The sequence below is a fragment of the Spermophilus citellus genome (genome assembly GCF_964194105.1).
Source record: "Spermophilus citellus genome assembly, chromosome: X".
NCBI classification, from domain to species: Eukaryota; Metazoa; Chordata; class Mammalia; order Rodentia; family Sciuridae; genus Spermophilus; species Spermophilus citellus.
In genome coordinates, this window is record NC_138190.1 from 29810202 (window position 1) to 29835892 (window position 25691).

Consider the following 25691-nt stretch of genomic DNA (forward strand, 5'->3'; position numbering starts at 1 on the left):
GCCAAAACATGAAGCACAAATTGTTTGCGTATCATTTCATAAGTGCTATTCAAACAAAGGAAATGTTTCAATTAGTGATTAACATTTTGGGATATATAAAAATGTTAAAAGCACTAGAACATAACATTAAACGACGACAGGAACATTTTAAAATAAAAGCATGGGTGACCCCAGGTCAAGCTTAGATATAACGAAATGCATAATGATGACCCCCTACAATAAAAATTACAAAGGGAACTTCACTACTTAAAATTAACATGAGCTGGATGTGGTGGCAAAGGCCTGTAATTCCACTGGTTCAGGAAGATGAGGCAGGAGCGGGGCAAGTTCAAAGCTAGCTTCAGCAACTTAGTGAGGCCCTAAGCAACTCAGCAAGATCCTGTCTTTATATAAAATATAAAGAAGGACTGAGGATGTGCCTCAGTGGTTAAGCACCCCTGGATTCAATCCCTGGTAACCCCCCCAAAATTAACCTGGATGTACATAGTAAAAGGGTTAGTCATGAATCTCCAACTTTTTATTGGCTGTGTAAATTCTACAGTTTACAAAGTATAATAAACAGAAAATTAAGGACTGTCTTATATACTCAAATATATACACACTTTTGTTTTTAGTAGTTTTAAAATGAGTCCATGTATTCTTTGATACTGCCTTGAATGTGGGGATATGGTGCACCAGCCTTAGTGATGTTATCCTAACAAACAGTATGCTAAAATGTGGCAGTGGTGAAGCAATGGGATTTCTGACACTAAATCAGATAATATAATACAATTTCTGCCTATTTCTCTCACTTTCCCGGATCATTTGCCTTTAGAACCCAGATGCCATTCTGCAAAGAACCTTGGGTCACCTGTAAGTGTCCAGGCCAATGGTCCCAGTTGAGGTCCCAGGCAAAAGGCAGCATTAATCATAAACTATGTGAGTGACAAAACCATCAAAATGAGTCAAGATTCAGCTTCTATCTGAGGATGACAGCATAAGACACCCTGAGCTAGAGTCATCCAGCTGAGTTCAGTTACCCTAAAAATAAGCAATAAACACTATAAATGATTTTTTGTTGTTTTGTGCTAATACATTTGTAATGGTTTGTTCTATAACTGTGGATAACCAAACCTTTTCTATATTCATTTTCCTATCCATTTTTTCTAGCCATCTTTTCTAGACCTGTAGCTCTTTCATAAAACAAATCTGTACTATCTTTATAATTCTATATTTTGTGATACTTGTCACCTAAATAGGTTTAAGCAATTCAAAATAAAACAAAAGAGACATAAAGGATACATATTTAAACACATTCCTATGCATCGGAGGAAACTGAGACACAGCAGGAAAAGGAGAGATGTGAGCAGTCCCCCAAAGGGTCATCAACAAAAAAGGTGGAGAAGCAACACCTTAGCCTCCCATCCAGCCAATGATCCCCAGGGTTTGCCATTCTGACTATAGCTGTAAATACCTCTTGCTGAATATTTCATTTCATAGTATGCTTTACACATAAAAATCAGACATGAAAACATAAAAACTTTTATTTGAGATACTCACTGGTTTTTAAGCTATTTTGAAAATGGCAATATTCCTGAATGTTGTCAAATCTACTGCTACTTACCCAAAAAAACAGGAAAACAATTTGAATAGCACACAGAAAACATTCAAAGACAGTTCTCTGTCTTAATTAAATTTTATATAGCCTTTAAAGTGAAAACTAACTCCAATGTGATTGGCAAAGACCACAGATATATTTCATGTATGATTTACTTTTCCATATTGTTTTATATTTTTAATAAGAAAACTAAAAAAAATCATATTTCTATTTCTCATTTTTAGTAAATGATGCATATTTACTCTGAAAGAGTGAGACATACAAGTTGAATAATAATACCAATAATAACCCCAATTCAAAGACTTAAAAGTGGATGGTAGCCATTTAGGACTAAACAAGTACTCCCTCCAAAAATGAGACTAAAGCTTGCTCTTTTGAAAATTCATCTTCAGTACATTTAAGTTTTCCATATTTATTTTTCCTCATAAAACTTGGAGACTTGGGCAGCTGTACTGGTTGCACTTCTGATGATTAATTAGTAGATGAGAGCCTGAGCATAATTTTCAGAATCCATCAAAACCAGCTAAAGCTGGGCATGGTGGCTCATGCCTGTAATCCAGCAGTTCAGGAGGCTGAGATAGGAGAATAGCAAGTTCAAAGCCAGCCTCAACAATAGCAAGGTGCTAAGCAATTCAGTGAGACCCTGTCTCTAATAAAATACAAAATAGGGCTGGGGATGTGGCTCAGTGGTTGCATACCCCTGAGTTCAATCCCTGGTACCCAAAATAATAATAATAATAATAATAATAATAATAATAATAACAACAACAACAACAACAACCACCCAGCCAAATTCCTCTTCTCTTAGTATTTCTGATAAATTTATTCAACAAAATGTCCATTAATATGTGATCTCTCAGAAACTCTTTCCCTAATATACTTTTTGCAGAACAAAACAAAAGTATTTTTGCTTATGGGAAAATCTGTTTTTGCTTGAACCACTCTTCCCACAATATCCTCTCATTTTTCTTTTCTTTTTTTCTTTGGTACTAGGGATTAAACTCAGGGGCACTTAACCACTTAGCCACATCCCATCCCTATTTTGTATTTTATTTAGAGACAGGGTCTCACGGACTTGCTAAGTGCATCACCATTGCTGAGGCTGGATTTGAACTGACAATCCTCTTGCCTCAGGCTCCTGAGCCATTGGGATTACAGGATGTGTCACTACGTCAAGCTCCTCTCATTTTCTTCATTTTATTTTTATAAATGGCACTATATTTTTATGCTACATTCTTGTTTGTGTGTGTTTATTTATTTATTTAGTTAGTTAGTTTGTTTGCTTTTGTGGTGCTGGGAATCAACTGCAGGGTCTTGTGCATGCAAGGCAGGCACTCTGCCGACTGAGCTATATATATCCCTAGCCATTACACTACATTCTTTATGAGGTAATATATATAATTTTGTCAATTTTCCTATGTTTCTACTCATAGGCATTCTGGTTGACAGTTTAGATAACATCCTTTTGTTCCAGAGTTAAGAACACAATATTTTGAAGGTTTGATATACATTTAATTTAAAGTTGTCATGGAAATAACTGGATATTTTAGCATTATAAAGGAGACATACACAAAATAGAAAAAGATGTATTTCTTAATATATATCTCCATTGCTCTTTTTGATAATAAATTGCTGGAGTAGCATGGCTACCTAATTAAAACCCACAGATAATCTCTGTGGTAGGCAGAATAATGTTTCTCCCCAAAGAATCCATTTCTGAATTACCAGATTTTATGAATATGTTTCATTACATGAGAAAAGGTATTAAAATTACAGATGGAATTAAGGTTGCCAATCAGTTGACCACGTGTTGGGAAGATTATCCTGGATTATCAGGGGAACCAATGTAAATGCTACTGTGTCTTTATAAGTAAAAAAAAAAAAAAAAAGGAGGGAGAGGATGCAGAGGAAGATTTGAGTTTAGAAGGGAGGTCACAATGATGGACTTGAAAATGGCCCAATCTGCCACTGCTGGTTCATGAAAGAGGGTCATAATAATAGGAAGATATCTAGCTTCTATAAACCATAAAAAGCAAGGAGGCTGACTCTCTCCTAGAGAACTCCCAAAGGAATATAGGCCCAATGACACCTTGATTATAGCTGAATGAAGCCTGCATAAGACTTGTGACCTACAGAAATTTAAGATAATAATATGTGTTCTTTTAAGTCACTAAATAAGTGGTAATTTGTTATACTAACAATAAGAAACTAATAAAATCTCCAAATTTTATTTTATGTAATATTTGCAATCTCTGTTCCTTCAATTGTTTTTACCATAGTGAGTAGAAAATCAAGTAATTTGAGTTCCATTTGAATTGCTTGTCCTTAATTATTTTGTTGTAGAGCAGTTCATGAAAGCAACTTTTGAAGAGACCAAAAAATTACTTGTATAACAATAGGAAAACAAGCAACCTGATGAAAGAGTGAGCCAAGGACCTGAAAAGACACCTTAGCAAAGAAGATAGGTGTATGGCAAATATGCACATGAGAAGATGCTCCACATCATATTTCACCAGGGAATTACAAATTAAAGTAGTAATGATAGCTGGGCATGGTGGCACACACCTATAATCCCAGTGGCTCAGGAGGCTTAGACAGGAGGATCGCAAGTTCAAAGCCAGCCTCAGCAGTTTAGTGAGGCCCTAAGCAATTTAGCAAGACCGTCTCTCTAAATTACATATATATATATATATATATATATATAGAGAGAGAGAGAGAGAGAGAGAGAGAGAGGCTGGCTGGGAATGTGACTCCGTGGTTAAGCACCCCTGAGTTAAAACCCTAGTACCCCCCCAAAAAAAAGGCAAAACCAAAACAGCAATGGTATACCACTACAGAGGAATATTCATTTGCTATGGATGGAACTGCAAGATTTGAAGATAGTTTGTCAGTTTCTTTCAAACATGATCTCACTGATATTCACTTTAAGGAGTTAATAACCTGCATAGAGATGTTTATACCATTCTTTATTCTACTTCACAAAGCTTGGAAGCAACACAGATGTTCTTCAGTAAATGAACAGATTAATAAACTGTGGTACATCCAGACAATTGAATATTATTCAGCTGAAAAAATAAATGTGTTAGTCAATCATGAAAAGACTTGATAGAATCCTAAATGCATAACACTAAGTTAAAGAAGTCAATCTGAAAAGGCTAGGTACTGCCTGGTTTCAATTCTATGAAATTCTGGAAAGGCAAAACTATGGAGACAGTAAAAAAAAAATCATTGCCAGATGTTGGGGGTATTGGGGGTGGGTATTAATAGATGCATCAGATGGATCAGACAGAAATTTTTATAATGATGAAAATATTCTGTATGAGACTATAACTGTGGGCATGTCATTATACATTTGTCTGAACCCATAAAATGCATGACAAGCATAAACCACAGAATGTACAACAAGCATAATCCTTAAAGTAAACTATGGACTTTGAGTGATTATAAAATATCAGTATAGGTTCACTGATCATAACAAATGGATGATTCTGATGGGGGATATTAATAATGGGACAGGCTGTGCATGCATAGGGACAGGGAGCATATGGTAAATCTCATACTTCTTAATTTTGCTGTGAACCTAAAACTGTTCTAAAATAATTTTTAAGAAATTGCTTCATCCCCCAAAGTGCCTCCGAAACCCAGGACACTTGAGTTAACTGTAACCATTACTGGCAAAACAAGTTAGAAAATCCCCAAGAACCTAGGAATTTGTATGGATTTGTTTATAAAACTAATCACTATCATAAGGATTGCTTCAGAGAAGTCAGAAAGTAATGTGATATAATGATGCATCTTGGGAAGATTATATTCTTACCTAATGTTCCTGATTATTCATGTTCAGAAACAAACCCATATTATTTATAAAACAATATCATGCATGCCTTGAAGACAAACCAACAACAACAAAACCTTCTTGGGAAATGACATGAGAGGTTCAAATTTTAAATTCATTCCATCTTCCAGGAGTCCAGGAGTTCAGCAATAAAGAGACAGTGCCATATGGAAGATAGTAAAAACAGGATGTATGCTGCATTTTGCAGCACATTTACCTCTGGGAAATTATTGAGTATCTAAAGCAAGGGGCCCTAATTTGGGATTCAAGAACAGAGTAGATCTGTGAATTTTAAAGGGAGAGAATTCCATCTTAATTTTCACTAACCTTTAACTACAATATAGCATTCACAAATACAGCAGTATTACTTGTACACATAACTTGGACACCAAAGAATCACAGATACTTACATCACATTTCAGTTGTTGATGCTATCTTGTAATACTGTTTACAGTCATAACTACTGTGAATTATTGGTAATTAGTAGCCACATAGGTCTTTTTATATGTTGTACTAATCAAGAAGTACACATTTTAATATGATACTTCTTACATTTTGATAATCTATTGATATGGTATTAGTTTCCCTATAATCCCTTTCTAATTTTATTTACTTATTTATGTATTTGTTTATTTTCCTGTGCTGATGACTGAACCAGAGTCTTATGCATGCTAGGCCAACACTCCACTGTTGAACATCCCCAGTGCTTCTTTCTCATAATTTTTGCATTTTATTTTATGTATTTAAAAGAACCCTATCCTGTGAGTTGCATTGCATAGACTTCATAAAAATGTCAAAGAAGGTGATGGCCTAAGAAAAGTATAGAAAGCCTAAAACAGAGCAGGAGTTTCAAGGTGAATTATTACTCTTTTTTTCTTAAATATTTATTTTTCAGTTGTAGTTGGACATAGTACCTTTATTTTGTTTATTTATTTTTATGTGATGCTGAGGATCAAACTCAGGGCTTTGCACATGCTAGGCAAGCGCTCAACCACGGAGCCACAAAACCAGCCCTGAATTATTACTCTTAATAATACATACCTGGTTTGTGATTTGCTCGTGTTTATTTAGAGGCCTACTTAATTCCAGTTACTGCTTAATTATTCAGCATAGGAGAATGCAATATTACGAAATCATGGTTCTTCAGAATCTAGCTTTTAGTGAGTATATTTGTCCTTCCAACTGCTATACCAAAATGCTTGACAACTGAGTGATAAAGAAAAGAGGTTTATTCAACTCATCATTTTGGGGGTTCTCAAAGTTCAAGATCTGGCAGCCCAATTTGGTTGGCTTCTAGTGGGGGCCTCAAGGCCAATGGTATCATGTTGTAGTGCTTCTGAGAAGAATCATGTGGAGAGATAGGAAGTCAGACAGAAATTCTGGGGTCAGTCTTGCTCCTTTATAATAACTCACACTTGAAAGAACAACTAACTCATTCTATAAGAGCAGCATCAATTCCTTCTGAGGGCAGTACCCCACATGATCTAATTACTTTGCATCAAGCTAACACCTCCCAACATTGACACACTGAGGACCAAGTTTCCAACATCTCCGACATAATCAAACTATATCTAAACCATGTCAGTAAAGCTTTTAGTAAGAAGCAGGACCCACAGAAATATCTCCACCAAGGTCGCCTTCTACTTGACCGATCATTCTTGGTCAAGTCACTCTGAGGTACAATAAGGAATGATGAAGTCCCTTAGCTCAGGTAGTATACTTTCTGAAATGTAATGTAGACCTGTAAGAAGCAATTATAAAGCATAATGATAAACACTACAATTCTGTTTCAGCTTGCATTCACACTCTCCTATGCTGACCCATTATTGGTCCATATGTACTTGGGTTTATGTCTTATGCTCCACTTACCTATATCCCCATTGCTGTTGCCATTCCCTTTTCAATACTCCCTCTTCTAGTAGGAATTTTTTCTCTAAACTCTGGCCATCAAGATTTTCATTTTTCAGAGACAAATTGCATATCAAAAGTGAAAAATGCAAAGTAGAGTGCATGCCTGGAAAAGGGCTTAATAGCTGGGTGTGGTGGTGCACACCTGTAATCCCAGCATTTTAGGAGACTGAGGCAGAAGGACTGGAAGTTCAAAGCCAGACTCAGAAAATTTAGTGAGGCCCTAAGCAACTCAGAGAGAACCTATCTCTAAATAAAATATAAAAAGGGGCTTGGGATGTGCTTCAGTGGTTAAGCACCCCAGGTTCAATCCCCAGTATAAAAAAAAGGTTAATACTATATAATTTTCCTTACATATCTTCTATTTCACTAAGTTCTTTTTAATACCTAGCAATGCTCCTATCAACTCACAGAGCATTTTTTCATGCATTCTGTCTTGTACAACAGCAAACATTTGCATAGTTCTGATTTTTTCCTGTACTTGATGGTGGTATATTTGAGGACCAGATCTGTGACTTGACATTAATTACTACACTTTTCCTATACCAAAACGAGTAGTTTGAAATGCCATCTCATAATGTATTTGTTGAATAACTACATAGCTCAATATTGCTGATTAACACAGGAAATCATAATTTAGAAAATTATTTTTAGAGTGCTCATTTCTTAGCATAGCTGATCCATTAATCAATTTTAAATTGTGGTTAAAAATTGGTCTTTTATACTGATCCATGCCAGCTAATTCCTTTGGGATTAACTAGAATAAGAACTTGTTATCTGTTCTTGCTTATGCAAATGTTTCATATTCCCATAAAGTAAAATGTGCGATGAATATAAAGTCTATCACCCATGCCATTTCAGAGATTTTCTGTAAATTCATTGCATACAAAAAAGTTTGTAGATAAAGGCATTTAAAAATTTAATAACAGTTTTTGTTATATTTCAACAACACCTGATAAATAATTTCGGTACCATAAGGCTCATTTAAGAAGAAAAAAATACAATCATTTGGGACACATTAACTGAAATTTTCTGGAGAGGATTAGCAAATACTATAGACTAGGTCATGCTGCTGTAACAACCTACCTCTAAAGTTAGTAATTTAGCATCACAGTTTATTTCTTGCTCATATTACATATTACATGACCAACATAGATGGAGAATATGCACCCAGAGATCCATGTTGAAGGAGGTTTAAGTTCCTCATTTGTTTCTATGGTCATTGTAGCAAGAGAAGAATATCAGAAAATATGACTCAATTGCTCTTAAATTTATAAATAATGTTATCACCTCACCTTCCATATGTATTATTTGCTAAATAAGTTGTATGTTTACACAAAAGTGCAACATTGGTAAGAAAGTATGATATTACTATATGTTTAGAAAGAAAACATTAATATTTGTAAAAAAAAAACAAAAACAATTCAGATGTAGAATATTTCCAAAAATATTTTGGAAAAAGGTACTAGGGATTTAACCCAATGGGTGCTTTACCACTGAGTCACACCCACAGCCCCAGTCCTTTTTTATTTTTGAGACAAGGTCTCAATAAATTGCCGAGGCTGTTCTCCAACTTGCAATCCTCCTGCCTCAGCCTGGGATTACAGGCGTGTACCACTGCACCCCAGAGTAATTTTTTTTTTTTAATTCCCAGGTTATCCTGTTGATTAAACCTAAAGACCAAACTGGGTTTTCCACTGATACAATGTCATGTTATTACACTTTAGATTACCTAAGAAAGTTAACCATAGCAATATTTCCATTCTGGTTATGATTTAAAATGTGCATTCTGTTAGGTAAAACTTGACACAGGCAATACCATTTTAAACATATCCTCCCTTAGAATAAGAGTCATCTCACAATCACTCTGACTCAGTCTGACCCTAAACCCCAGACAATACTCCAGAATCATGTAAAGAAAGGAAATTGTTATCTGGGACTAGAATCCTGAAAACACCTAGTTGGACAGTGACCACCTCAAAGAATGATGGCAATGAACAAAAGGACCCTTCCCTAACAACCCACTAGCAACAGCCTAACTTGAAAAATTTCTCCCACTCCATGCCCCTACGTCTACCCCAGGCTGTAAGGAGAAGATGGGTCTCAGTCTCCACTGGGTTCCCCTCCACAGTTTTGTACCAAATAAACCTGTTACTGTTGAGCCACCTCTCCTCTCTCTTTATTCACTTCTTTCCTTACACATTCCTATATTTTATTTGTGTCTGGAATTCTCTTCAAAAATATGTTAAGTAGAACTTAAAAACTTAGAACTTTATGATAAATGTGATCTTTTAGCATTTCTAAGTGTTATTTTCCTAGAGATATATTTAAGGCTCAAAGACCTCATTATGCCTATGATGCCACATTGATGAAATCATATAATTTTGAGTGATTTGGGAAAAAAAATTATTTCTGTATACTTTCAGGGAGGAGACTCTGGATTTTCACTCCCTTTTACCCTTCCCTACTCACTGATAAAACCTTGATTTTGTTTAGTCATATTAGATAGTCTGTTTTCTAACTAGGTCTGGTCATCTGATTAAAATTTGGTCAATGGGTTACAAGCAGAATTGTGGTGTGGTATTTCAGGAAAGATTTTCAAAAGGGAGAGGGTATGCTCTTATCCTTGCCCTTTCTTTTTTTACTTTTTTTGCTATCTAAAAAGTGGATATGATAGGTAGAGTTCTGGAAATTTTCACTGATGCTTGAACAAGATCAAATAGATTTTTCTACTACATGCCCCAGCCAGAAGTGTCATATAGCAAGCAGTCAGGACTCCAGAAGAGGAAGGAAATAAATTCAAACAGCAACCCTTTTAATTGATCTGGTAACTGTCCTATCTCCATTCACATACGAATTTGAAGCTCAGGAGTCAGGGCTTGACTTATGCCAAAGACTTGTATACCAGACATTTTCCATGGGAAACTTTGCCTTTATAAGTAGCACCCTTGCCTTTGATAGAAGACACTATCTTCACATAGGTACATAAGAGTAAATCCCATATCCTTTAAATGAATAGTTCTGAATTATTCTTTGATAGTTAATCTATAGGAGTCTAATTGCCCTATATTGGATCATGTTCTCCCTAACCCTATGCTCAATGTTTCTGCATCTTCATGTTTCTTTTGTCACAGAAAGTCAAAAGAAAGGAACTGAGATAGCCTTATATATGCAAATGGAAAAGACTTGTGAAAAAGAATAGTTAATAATGTTTAAAAACATACATGGTAGATAGAGTAAGTTGTCCATCATTTGGGGTTGGTAATAATTTTAGATGAGTATTTCCATAGTTTCTTTTCCTACCAAAAATTAAATTACAAATGTTTTTGTACTTCTGTATTTCATTTTGTTTTTCACATGGCAAACTTACCATAAAAAGGAAAATATCATTACTCATAATTTTAGAATCTATGGCTTCAATTATTTTGGAACACTGAATATAGTTAAACACTTTCCAGAACATTATATAAAGAAAAAACATACTAAAATCTGTGAGACTGAATTTTTATGTTGCATTCCAAATCATGAAAGTGGACTCAATTTTGCTGTTCATTAAACTGAATCAATTATTTTGTTACGAAGGCTCACACATACTACAGCATTGCTTTGAAGTTTGATTCTAGTTTTAATATGTAGTACTGTAAATTATTTAAAATAAAAGAAAAATCTTTTAAGGCAACTCAGGCAAATGTACATCAGAAGGCAACATTTAATAAAGATGATGCAAGGGATGTAAGAGATTTCTAAAACTGTTTAGCAAAAGGTCAGGCAATAAGAGCATTTAATATCTTCAAATAAGTTAACATAGGAATCTAAAAACTCCTATTTTATGGTGTATGCAATTCTTCCTTAAGATTACTGCATTAATTCATATTTATTGTTTACTAATACCACATGAGAAAGCAAAGCTTTGAATGCCTTAGTTACGTATATTTAGTAAAACAGATACACCGAGAGAAAAATCAAAAGGTTACCTCATTTAATAACTCTTCTCATGAAACAATCAATGGAAAAACCAAACATATACAATTCATAAGTTGCTAAAATATTGATTTGAGTACAGTTCACATTTGAAAGTTAAAATACACTCATTTAATTAATTTATTTATTTTTGTGGTACTGGGAATTGAACCTAGGGCCTTGATTACGTGCTAGACAATCATTCTATCATTGAGCTACATCCTTAGCCTCCGAAATACATTTATTTTAATCCTAGGTTGGCAGAAGCATTAATTGTAATGGTTGCTGATGCTTTAACTCTGGAAAGCCTCATGTAATCCAAATTGCCCCAATTTTCTACCTGCTCAGTCTTTTTTCACATATAAAAGGATCACATGGATAAACAAGGTATAAAATAAACTATCAACATAGTAGTAAATTTCAATATATGAATCCATTACATTAACAGAAATTTGCATAATTTTCTTTTGTCCTGACCATAATTGTCATATCCCTTTTTTATTCTCTTCCATCTTCAGTAGCTTTCTATACTTTAAAATATATTAAAATTATAAAATAATAAAAGATTTCAAATCAGTGCTTCCATATTCAGAATTCAAAGTGTCTTTCTAAACCATAAACACTGACTTTACAAGTTAAAGAAGATTAAATACTAATGATATCAGGTGCATATTTATTCAATTTCCATGCACATGAACCTAGTGACACGCAAACAAGTATATTTGAATAAAAGTATGAATAATATAAATTAATCACTCTGAATAGCCTAAAATCAATATGTAAATCCATACTAAATTGATTCAGTATAAATTATACTGAATTCTCTTTGATAAGTAAGAGTTTAAAACTACAAATTTACCAGTAGTACATGTAGTTAACTAATTGCCAGGTTCTGTTAATTGTTATGGCCAAGATAAAAATGTTGAAGATATTATCAAGTGATACTGAAATAAATAAAACAAGAACCATTTAGAATTATACTGCACAAAAATGCAGATAATTACAAAATCTTCCTGTTTTCATCATTCATGAAAAAGATCTATAATCATAATAAATTGCAGTTTAAAAAGGCTGTCTTCTCTTTCTGCAAATCAAGATACATGTTACAAGAAGTGGAAGAATAGAATCCTGGTTTGCTCCTCTGAAGAGTTTGATTTAACTGGTATTGAATGGGGTCCAGAAATTCATCTTTTAAAATGAAACATCCCAAAATTCCCACATCAGATAAATTTAGTGGAAAAAATGAGTTAATTTAAGAAGGAGGTTTTGTGAAGGCCTATAATCTACACAACATACTGTTCTAATAAACAAAGTGACATGCCTAGGACTTCAAAGGCCACATTTGTGCTCTGAGAATCACTCTTCATTTTGACTCGACCACTTCTGGCAAAGGAAAGATCTTAAAAATATAGTTGAGAAGGCTGTTTCCTCCACCCAAGTTTTTCGTATTCAGTTCAGTATGCTCAAACTACTTTCCAAAGTAAAAGAAAATTCAAAAGGACCAAGTAGCAGTACTATATATATATATTTGTCATTTTAATGTCAATACATCTAAATATGTTGTTATTAATATCATATGTATTTGTTATTCCTCTTCTTCTTTTGTTTTTTGGTACTGAGGATTGAACCTAGAGTCACTTTACCACTGAGCCATATACTCAGCCCTTTTTATTTATTTATTTTTAATTCTGCAACAGGGTCTCACTAAGTTGTTTAGGGCCTTGATAAGATGCTGAGGCTGGCATTGAACTTGCAATCCTCCTATCAGCTTCCTGAGTCACTGGGAAATTAAATCGATTAAAAATAGACCAAGCCTCATAGTCAAGTACTTTAATCTTCCATTTCGAGTTGATTTTTCTGGCTGGTGTAAGACAGGTGTTCAATTTATTTCTTTCTTGTTTTCAATTAACAAAAATTAGTGCTAGGGATTGAGCCTAGGGCCTCTCCATGTTAAGCATCCACTCAATCACTCAGCTACAGCTACAGTCTCAATTTCATTGTTTTGTATGTTAATATCCAATTCTCCAAAAACCATTTATTGAAGAGAGTATCTTTTCCCCATTGTGTATTCTTGGTACTCTTGTCAAAAATTGCTTGCTTTTAAATACAATGCTTTGTTTTTAATTCTGTTACACTAGTATGGTACTATTTTGATTATAGTTATGTAGTATATCTTGAAATCAGGTAGTGTAATGCTTCAATCTTTCTTCTTTCTCAGGGTATCTTTGGTCATTCTGGGTCTTTGCTAGTCCCATGTGAATTTTTAGGATTGTTTTTTCTACTTTTGTAAAAAAATGGCATTTGTATTTTGGTTGAGATAGCATTGAATCTATAAAACACTTTGCATAACATGGATTTTGCTTTTAGAGACACAGATTGATTCAGGAAAGCAGATACACATTCAAGGGAAAATGTGGTTATCTCAGGGAAAGGACAATTTTTTAGGATAAAGTAAGAAATACACATCCAAGGGATAATATAGGCCATATCAAGATGGAGAAACAGCCAGTATGGGCATTTTAACAATATTAATTTCTTTAATCCTTAAATTATAAAACTCTTAGGGGAAAAAAACCTGATGACATTCTTCAGGACATTAGTTCTGATTTCTTGCATATGACCTCAAAAGTATAGGCAGCAAAAGCAAAAGTAGACAACTGAGACTAAATCAAACTAAAAATCTTCTGTACAACAAAAGAAATGACAAAGTGAAAAGGCAATCTACCTATAGAATGGGAGAAAATATTTGCAGATCACATATCTGATAAGGGGTTAATTTCCAAAGTATATAAGGAACTCCTACAAATCAACAGGTAAAAAAATAAATCCTAAGTAACACAATTGAAAAATGGGTAAAGGATGTGAATACTTTCCCCCAGAGGATACATGAATCACCAACAAATATTGAAAATGGTGCTCAACATCACTAATCATCAGGGAAAGACAAATCAAAGCCACAACTAGATACACTTCACACCTCTTAGAATGGTCATTATCAAAAGCAAAACAAAAAATGATAACAAGTTCTTGATAAGGATGTGGAGAAACTTGAAGCTTTATGCTCTGTTGGCAGAAAATGCAAAAAAGTGCATCCATTTTGGAAAATAGTATGGAAGTTCCCAAATAAGCACAAGTAGAAGAAAGAAATATCTTTTGATCCAACAATCCTACTTCTGAGCAAATATACAACAAAATTAGACTCTCAAAAAAGATCTGTAGTCTCATTTTCATTGAGTTGCACTACTATTCACAATAGCCAATAGATGGATCTAATCCAAGTATTCCTTGACAGAAGAATGGATAAAGTAAGTGTAGTATATACATAAAAGGAAATATTATTCAGCCTTTGAAAAGAAGGAAATCTGCTGTTTGCAAAATCATGGGTGAACCTGGAGGACATTATGCTGAGTGAAATCAGCCAGTCACAAAAGGATACACAACAACATGATTCTATTTACATGAAGTATCTGAAATTGTTAAACTTATAGAAGCAGAAAATAGAATGGAAGTTGCTAGCTGATGGGGGGAGGGAGAAAAGAAGAGTTGTTTAATGCATATAAAGTTTAAGTTATTCAAATGAATAAGTTAGATATCTGCTGTAGAACACTGTGCCTATAGTTAACAATTTTGTATTATATGCTTGAAAATACATTAAAAGGGCAGATCTTGTGTTGAGTGTTCTTATTACAGAAAAAGAGACATAAGAAAACTTTGGAGGCAATGGATGTTTATTACCTTGATGGTGGTGATAGTATCAGTTTATTCATATGTACAAACTCATCAAATTTTATATATTAAACATCTGCCATTTTCTTTGTGTATCAATTACACTTTGATGTTAAAGTAAGGACAAGTAAGAAAATGAATCAGATTTTTTAATACTTGTTAGCACACATATGAAAGTGAAAGCAAATACAAAACTGCAGTATTTTTCTATAATCCGACACTTGAAAATAAATAGCAGATTCTTTCTTTCCTTATAACTTTGTCTCTACTGCTTTTTTATTTGACTTGTAAGGTATCCCAATACTGTATAGTAAAAAACATTCACCATGTGAAATTATCATAGTAAAAGACAATCTGTGAATTATGCATGACATATGACAGACTTCCTGAAGCACCTATATCATTGTAAAATTACAGTTCAGCAAATACCTAAAGAAGTGTCCCTCTATAGAGAGTAATTTATATTTAAAACCAGGCACTGAATTCTCATTTAGATTTCATAAAATTATGAGACAAAAAAATCTAATGCTCCTTTATATTTGTATAAACCTAAAGGGAATGATTGGTGCAGTTAATTTTGATGATAATCTAATTAGTAAATAGTCCCAGAGGTAAAACATTTTGACACAAAGTTAAAAATATTTAGTCAATGTAATAAATATTTGTTCTCTTATACTCTGTGCATGTACTATTTCAAAATAAGACAGTGTAACTATTGCTTCTATTTGAGAAGCCTCTGTTTAATTATTACAAATATGTTTTTCTTAAAAATAGAAGGATGGGTTAGAGTTGTGGCTCAGTGATAGAGCCCAAGACTCTGGGTTTGATCACCAGCACCACCACCACCAACAACAATAACAAAAAAAAGAAACAAAAATGAAAAGCAGAAATGGGCTGGGGTATATCAGTGCTAAAGTGCTTGTCTTGCATGCACAAGGCCCTAGTTTGAACCCCAGTGCTGAAAAAAAAAAAGAAAGGAAGGAAGGAAGGAAGGAAGGAAGGAAGGAAGGAAGGAAGGAAGGAAGGAAGGAAGGAAGGAAGGAAGATGGAAGTTATCACTTGTGTTATGGTTTGAATGGGAGATATCCCCTAAAAGCTCATGTGTGAGACAATGCAAGAAGGCTCAGAAGAGAAATTATTGGGTTATAAGAGTCTTAACCCAATCAGTGAATTAATCCCCTGATAGGGATTAACTGAGTGGTAACTGAAGTGGTAGGGTGTGGCTGGAGGAGGTGGGCATTGTGGGTATGGCTTTGGGGTGTATATTTGAATCTGGTAAGTAAAGTCTCTCTCTCTCTCTGCTTCTTGATCACATGTGAGCTGCTTCCCTCTGCCATACTCTGCTGCCATGTTGTTCTTGCCTCACCTGGAGCCCTGAGGAATGGAGCCGGCTACCTGTGGACTAAGACCTCTGAAACCACCCTGAGCCCTCAAATAAACTTTTCCTTCCCTAAAATTGTTTTGCTCAGATCCTTTAGTCACAGCAGTGAAAAAGCTGACTAAAACGACTTGTAAAAGTGAAACACTAAATGCCTGATTTTAAGCAACAACAACATCAAGTTGATGACAATTTCTAAAGCAGGAGTTCCCACAGTCAGTGTGCATAATAATTACCTAGAGTACATTGTTTACAATGCAGACTCCCAAGGTTTTACCTACAGGGATTTTGATTAGCTAAGTCTGACAAGGGTCCCAGGATCTTGCATTTAAAACAAGCTCTCCAGGTGCTTTTGATGTAGGTTGTGAGTGCATTTATCTCTGAAAAATCCTGTCCTAGACTTGCCCTTCTCTAACTTTAATCTGCAGAGGAATCCTCTGAGGAAGTTGTTAAAATGTAGTTCTTGGAGGAAGATTCTAACATGTTCCCAAGTGAGGTAAATGCTTATTGTTCATACACTAGACCACCCTTTGTAAAGCAAGGCTATGAAATTTAAACATTTGCCAAATATAAAACAATATCTTCAGAAATGCAATAAAATAAATGATGTCAAAGTCATTATAACTTGTAAACACTGTGACAATGCACACCAGTAAACAAATTAAGTAGTCATGAGATGTGTGGGCCTGTCCCGGGAGTGAGTTAAGGGACTTTAAATGCTAGAAAAAGGGATAGTGATTAAGCTAAAACCATTAAGTCCCAATTTCTTTTTAATTCTGTATTTCAATGAATTGATATAGGTGCATTAAAATAAGTTGGAATCATAATCTAGAGCTTATATATACTACTATACTAATTAATATTCTTATAATAACATTATTGTTATAATGATTAGATTATGGATGCATAATTGTATATTATATTTAAGGTTTTATAGGGGTTCCACATCTGGGACAATGGGACAAATGGGTTACGGGTTGAAAACTATTACTTTGGAAAGGACTGGAAGGGATCATAAGTCTGCACATTTGTATCAAAAACAAGTTCCAGTATTCTCTGGACAGAATCTTTAGTTAGATCCTGTGAGCGTGACTCAAAGGTAATAGCACTTTTTAAGCTTCAGCTGGTTAGAATGATTGTGAGGAAACACAACATTCAGTTTTATATCACCTAGACAAACACTGCTGCAGGTGGGAAAATTTCCTTTTAACACTACTAAGTGAGACTCTTTCAGCAAAACAAGATGATTATGAAGTCATAAGAGTTTACTTAGCAGATTTCCAAGTTTTCTCGAGTGGTCTCTACAACATTTTCTGTTCATCTGTTAAAAAATGCATTCAACAATTGATAGAACTGAGTTTTAGTCCCAATGCTGACTGTCTTAGGTAGGTGAAGAAGGAATTCCCAGTTTACTATTTGAGTTGCAGCAATTATTCTTAAGGTTCTCACGGCATGTTTAGTTGACTGAGCATCTAAAAGCTATGGTTTCTTTAGGGAATCCATTAAATGAGGATGCTAAGTTAACTAAGTACATAATTTTACACAAAACCAAAGAGTTTGACAAATGTTGGTACATACAAAATATCTGTGAATATTAATAGTATGCAATAAAATATTTCAGCAATTTTCTTTGATATAAGGAGGCTGATTCATAATGGGATAGGGAGCAGGAGTATCAAGGAATAGATGAACTCTGAATAGGGCAGAGGGGTTGGAGGGGATGAGAGGAGGCATGGGGTTATTAATGATGGTGGAATGTGATGATCATTATTATCCAAAGTACAGGTATGAAGACACAAATTGGTTTAAATATACTGTGTATACAACCAGAGATATGAAAAATTGTGCTCTATATGTGTAATAAGAATTGTAATGCATTCCTCTGTTATATATAAATAAAAAACAAATAAATAAAATATTTCAGCTCTCTCCCAGGTAATATCAACACTGGAAAAATGAAGGTAAATATGTACTGTAAGAACTCAACAAAGCAGCAGTGAAGCTAGAGAGAAGTAAGGCTGGTTAGAATTGTTTGAGGCTGGAGGGGCAAGTGACATGGTAAGGAGGTGGCCTTAAGAAGCTGGAGAATCATGTTAAATTTTGTTCTCTGCCTCACCACTGAATAATCAAGGAACAATCATCACCCTTCCTTCACTTTAGAAAAAAGCATCAACAGTTTAGACTTCTTGATACCTGAGTCTCCAAGATAGGATGAGAAAGAGATGCGAAAGGGGTAGATACCTCCTTAGACAATCATCCCTTACTCACTCCTTCCAGCCCTCCAGGGTTGGTGGACTATAATTTTAGGGCCTTGTAATCTCCAAGGCTTTGAGGGAAGTCTCTAAACAAAGCAGTTGCCTAGTGAGTGAGCAGTAGCAGTTCACATGATGGTGGTTTGCACACCTCTTCCTTCTCCTTAAATTCCCTGGGACTGATGGACACACTGACTCATAAGGACTTCTTCAATACACAGGACAAGAAAAGGTGCCTGATCCTCCTTCCCACATGACTTCATCAGCCAAAATAAGCAGGTATCAGAGGACTATTAGTGCATCAGCTCTCCCAAAAATTACAGGCAAAGAGAAAAAGACAGAAAAAGTAAAGGAAAACTACTATATGTGGAGGGCAAGAGAAAAATGCTAATCTCCTGACCTTAGGTTTACCAGAGAAATTAACAATTTTAAAGGTAAAAACTGAGAGAAAAATATAAAATGAGCAAAAAGTCCCAACCTTAAGAATTTATTTACTAAGCCATGAAAATATGATTATTGGCCTCCTCTTAAGAGAGTGCCCTAGCAACTCAGAGAATGCTGAAATCCTGCAAAAGAAGTATTTGACCATTGATTAGAAAAGCGTGGGATAGAGGTTTGGGAGTTAACATGCTGGTAAGCTAATTCTGACTTGATTTATTTTACTTGTTAAAAATAATGTTTAAAATTTTATACAGTGAGGAAATGTAGTCACTGTGCTGCCTATAATTATAGGGAATATGTGTGCACATTAAAAAAAGATCATGTACTTTTTTTATTCCAGAGATTGAACTCAGGGGCACTCAACCACTGAGCCATATCCCCAGCCCTATTTTGTATTTTATTTAGAGATAGGGTTTCACTGAGTTGCTTAGCACCTTGCTTTTGCTGAGGCTGGCTTTGAACTCACGATCCTCCTGCCTCAGCCTCCCAAGCCACTGGGATTACAAGCATGTGCCACAAGATCATGTACTTTTAATATGAGATTATTAACAACAGTCAAACTCCCATCATTTTTGGATTGTAACATTTAAGAACTAGGTCATTTATTGTACTGTAGGGGTACAAATTAATAGCATATATGTTAACTTATTGACATTAAAATCCTTTTCTTATTCAATCCATTTATTCTTTTTTAAATTATCAAAGTAACATATGTATATTTTAAAGTGTTGATTTTGTAAATTTTGAAAAGTCTTTTAATGTTTTCAGTTCACTTGCTCATTGCCAAAATCTGAATACCACATACTACAAGTAAGGACAAAGCAGAAAATCCCTAGTGAATATTTTTCTCTACCAAACCATGCAACTCTCACAAGTAATCATCTTAAGTCATGCTGAGCAAAACTGTAAAAATGCAATAAATTACCATTTTTAAGAAATATATAAGAATAATATTCTCCTAATGTCTAGAATTTTGATGTTTACTTTCAGCTTTAACTCTAGAATGAAAAACTAGGCATGCCAGCCTATTTTTCTCTAAAGAATGTCAGACATATATTTGGTTCATTTCAGGGCAGATTTTAATGCTGGATTAATGTCACATACTCCAACATTTTCTTGGTCATTATACTCAAGTGTAACCCTTTAATAAAATTTACAGTTGTCTATCATATGGGGAATCATGTTGATTTTATTTTTGTTAATAATAAGCTTTCAAAGTTTAAGAACTTACATGATGAAAAACTGGAAATTATAAATACTAAACATGAAAAAAAATGTGATTTCCAGAATGAAATACAAATTTGATTCTACAATAGGATTTCTAAAGTTGGGGAAAGTAGTTCAAAACATGAACATTATTTAAAGTATCAACTTTATATGTTTATCCATCTTCTTTTCCAATGTGTAAAATTGTAAGATTTTTAACAAGTTCATTCAGAACACAGAAACTATTTTTTACATTGTGTTCTTAAATAATATTCAAGCATTTTGTCTTTTTATCAGACACGTGTACATAGAATATGCAGTGATAACTAATCATGTTTCCCTAAAATAAAATTCATTTTCTGTTAGAATCATTATTTGCATTTTGAAATTTAACAATTAGAATAAAATTAGGAGTAAACTAATTCTATTATAATTTTTATAAGAATTGAAAGAATACTAGATATCAAAAAATAGAAAATATTTATAAATTTTATTGAAGTAGTCATAATTTTGTATAGCTCAAACAGCACTCCAGAGAAAACTGACTTACATTCATCTTTTGTTAATTTTTATCTGATGATTATAGATACCATAATTCTAGGTATTCTAAAAAGCATTATTAGATATAGCAGTTCAGTCATTTATCCATTCAATCAACATTTAAATATAACATAATGTTTCCATAATGTTTTGGGTTTGGGGGATGCAGCAATTAGAAAAAAAAAAACATATTATTCTCAATCTCCTGTATTTTAGGGGCTGGGGATGTGGCTCAAGCGGTAGCGCGCTCGCCTGGCCCGGGTTCGATCCTCAGCACCACATAAAAACGAAGAAGTTGTGTCCGCGGAGAACTAAGAAAAAATAAATAAATATTAAAATTCTCTCTCTCTCTGTCCCCCTCTCTCTCTAACTCTCTCCTTTAAAAAAATCTCCTGTATTTTATATTCTATTGGACATGGCAGATATTAATTATATTATGTACCACAGAATAAATGTGCAACTTAAAAATTGTGTCTGTGACAGAAAAAGATATAAGAACATATAATTGGGAGTGCTATATATTTTGAAGTGTCAGAGGGAGGGAGTAATTAGACAGATGGGAGAAGAAGGATGAGAATAAGTTAGATTAAGCAGGAGAGGAAATAAGGCATCCAGTGTCTGTTATGAAGAATTATAACATATTTGAAGAACTAATCAAAGGCCGGTTGTATTGCATCTTAGACAACAAGGGTTAGTGATGCAAGGTATATTCAAGAGCCAACCATGAAATATCAAATGAACCACATTGAAGTGATCAGTCTATACTCTAGCATTCATCAGAAGTCATTAGAAAATTTTAAGCAGAAGAATATCATAATCAAATATGCATTTAAAAATTGTTATGGTTTTATTACTGAGGATATAATGTGGAAAAGCCTTTTAGGAGTCTATTGTGACAATTCAATTTAAAGATTGGATTAGGGTGAAAGAAGTGAGGAAAAGATGGCACATTTAAGATATATTTTGTAAAATTAGTAAGACCTGTAGTAGACTGAAATCAAATTCCTTGCATGTATGATTTTGTCAAGATGAACTCAATTATTATATGTAATTATGATGCTCTAATAAAAAAATTGATCCTTAAAAAAACACTTGGCAATAGGTTAGATCTCCACAGAGCTATTTTTTTAAAGAGGAAATGTTGAAAAATGATCATAATCTAAAAAATATACACTTAAATGCTTTCATGTTCTGTACTTAAGTCCTATGAAACACATCATATGATGCCTTATCCTTTTTATAAGGCAAGTGGCTAGTTTTAGAAACAAAATGTGGGTTTGTCTTAACTATACCAAGTCCTGTTTCCTTCTGGAAAAAAAAAAATAGTTACCCTGAATCATGTAGGATCTTTTCCTGATGGTATAAGAAAGTTGAGAGTCAAATATGAGATCTATTTCAGGTAAGTGTCCTAGGTTCTGGACATTTGTATCATAATTTTATACTTCATCATTATTTCCTTACCTTTTATTTTCTTTTGACTATATCTCCCTCATTTAAAAAAATAAATCTCCTTGGTAGTATATATAGCCTTTGTAATCTACTTCAAGATGGCTTTAGAAAAGATTGAGAATAAACGTGTATAATATATGCAGGTCAGAGCCTATATGGCTCAGTGATAATAAGGGAAAACAAAAACCAGAATGATTTACTAACAGTATATTTTCACTTTTATGACAGTCATTATATGATTGTAGCTAAATTTAGGCACTAAGTCAGAAGGAGACATAAATTTGTGCATATCCTGAGGTAGATATTTAATCTTTTCTATACAAATCTATCATTTAGGATGTGAATTCAAGCTAGCAGAAAAAACATTGATAATTATGATCTTAACATAATTTAAGACAGACAATGATATAAATTGATAGATAATTATATAATTTCTGAACATAATAAAGTTCAGAGTTTTTTCTTATTAAAGAAAACTAAATATTTTCTAAGCTTGCTCTCTCTACTTTTTTTTTTTAAACTGGGGATTGAACTGAGAGACCCTTGACCATGGATCTATACCCTCAGCCTTTTCTTACTTGTTCCCAGCCTTTTCCTACTTGTTTATTTGAGATGAGGTCCAAGTTCTTTTTATAAAAGTCAAATGATCTGAAATTATTTACTTAACCAAGTAAAAGATGTATTTAAAGAATCAATTAATAAAACTTTTCAAACCTACATAGCAGAATTCAGTTAGAAGATGTGAATCTTTTTTTTTTTTTTTTTTTTTTTTTGCTACATGTATATCATTATGTAGTGTCTCTTCTGTGAACACTTCCTTGGTTTCTCCAACAGCAATCAAATGCATCTTCTTCTTTATTTTTTTTTACATTTTCCTCTCATTCTCTAAATATGTCACAAATATAAACCATTATCTAATTATACCCTCATTGTATATTTGTTTGGCATTCTGTTAGATTGCAAACACTTTTGAATCATATTGACATATTTTCACCTTCAAATTTTAGAGGAGGGGAACATTTATTGATTGCATCCTATAAGTTCCAGTTACCAGCGCTAGATGTTTGCCTCCATGATCATATTTATTTTTGACATCATTATGGGTAAATATTCTGATCCTCATTTTACAAATAAGGAAAATGAGTCCGTGATATAGTGTCTGTACATATCAAGATGGAAGCCAAAAATTTAAATATTAAATGACATGCAAAAAAGTTTGTAGATCACAGTGACATCCCAAATCTGGATTTATTTCTTCTCTTTCAAAGAAAATCGAATTAAAATTATAATGAAGAGATTTAAAAGGCAGCTATTTAGAAGAAGCCATCAATGAGTATCTGCACAAAGGCTGAAAAGAGAGACAAAGCTGCATATAGTTCCTAGAGAGGCCATTAGTGCACCAAATACTCACCCACTTAGAGGGCAGAACAGAATTGAGACAACCTCACTTCTGGAAAGTCTAGCATAGAATGCCAGGCACCTGGGCATAAAAGCCCAATGATGTTTACCCTAAAATAAAGTGTACCAATTGTACCTGTGCAAACATGGAGTCATAATTTGCTTTTCTATTGCCTCTTTGTTAAATATGAATGAAAACCCCAGAATCATGAGCCATTGGACCAAGTCCTCCAAAATGAAACACTGAGACTGAGATAAACAAAATAATTGATTTCAGAGAAAATATAGAAAACTCGTTACGCAGATAAGAAATTTAAAATTAATTATGATTAATATCAAGAATAATTATGGAGATGTTTCAACTGCAAATTAAGAAGAGGATACTTAGAAACAGAAACAGAGAATAAACATTCTTAGATACTTATATATCCAAGATAAAAAGTTATTACACTAGCAGAGAACTTTCTAGTAGGTCTGGAAAACAACAGGTACAAATGAGAGAGGGAAAAATTGATCTAGAAGGGTGGAATACTGGAAAGAGAGAGGTTCCAGACACCTGTGTAATTTTTTAGAACTACAATATTCTTATCTTACAATGTTGGGTCAAGAGATATTATGTATATTGATGGAATAAAAATATAGAGAAAGGTACAAATTTTTCTATTGTAAATTACCAGGAAAAATAACAAGCAGTACTGTTTTGGAGGTAGAGGGCTATAAACTTGAACAAAAAGTGTAAGTAGAAGTAATTTTATTATATAAAAATTGATTCTCCAAATATAGTGGCATATGTATGGATTATTCAAGGTTTTAGAGATACTCACAAGAAAATATAAAATAAAGCCTAAACGAGTTAAAGTAGTTGACTCTGGGGAGTAGATTGCTAGCAGCAGTGAGTTTGTACTTTAAGCATGTGCTTGTTATATACTGAAAAAAAGATATAAGAGAAAGAACACAAATAGTAAAATATGAGCTCAACATTAACACATATATGTTCCATTACGTATGTATGTAGGTGAGCATCACTTACTGCTTTTATACTATTGTATTCAAAGCTCCAAGGGAAAAAAAATCCTCTCATCAAAAGTGAAATGGTAAATAAAGAGAAACAAGGCCCTAATAAAAGATAATCTGTTAGGGTTCAGTCCCTACTAGGAGCTAAGGTAAGGAAACTGAGGGAGGAGACTATCCAACCTACAACCATGGTAGCTACAAAACATCTGAACCTTCCTACCCAACTTTGAACTTCGAAAAGCTTTTAACTGAGCTGCTTGTATAGTTTCCAAGATTTTCTTCTTCTTTACTGGTTCATATTGTTATGCAGCAGTTAGACCAGGAAGATATGAGACCATGAGACTCTCAGGGTTCTAAAGTATAGTGCCACAATGGAGGCAGTCTCCTTCAAAGATTTGGTGTTAATTTTCCACCTACATTCTCCCTCTGTCTCTCAGGCTACACCTTTTTTTTTTTTTTTTGTATACCCTCCTGCTCACATTCTTGTCTGTTGCCACCCACATAACTCATCATGCTCTTGTTTCCCATATGAACAGTGCCATAAAGTCCACAGAGAGACCCAGGACCTGAAGTGGACACAGGTTCTACAGGCTGAAATGTGGCTTCCTCTTTTTCCTCCTTTTCTCTGATACTATACACCATGGAAGAGGCTTCAACTCCTGGGTCCTCATAGCATCTTTCCCTCTTCCATGGCCATCACAACCACCCCACTGAGAAAATCTTACAAGATCTTCAGTGGCCAATAAGGGCTGGGAAAAATATGCATTTTGAAATTCCTACTGGACACTGAAATTTGCCCATAAGTCCTTTAGATGTAAAGGTGGAATTGTTAGTCAATTTCCTGCTGCTCAAGTATCAAATGAATGAGCCCATACAAATAGCAGACAAGTTGGTGAATGTCATCAAAGTACAAACACCACTTCTCTGGGTTCCTCTGAAGAGCCTCTGAGCACATGGAACTGACCTTTGGCTTTGATGTGAAATAAG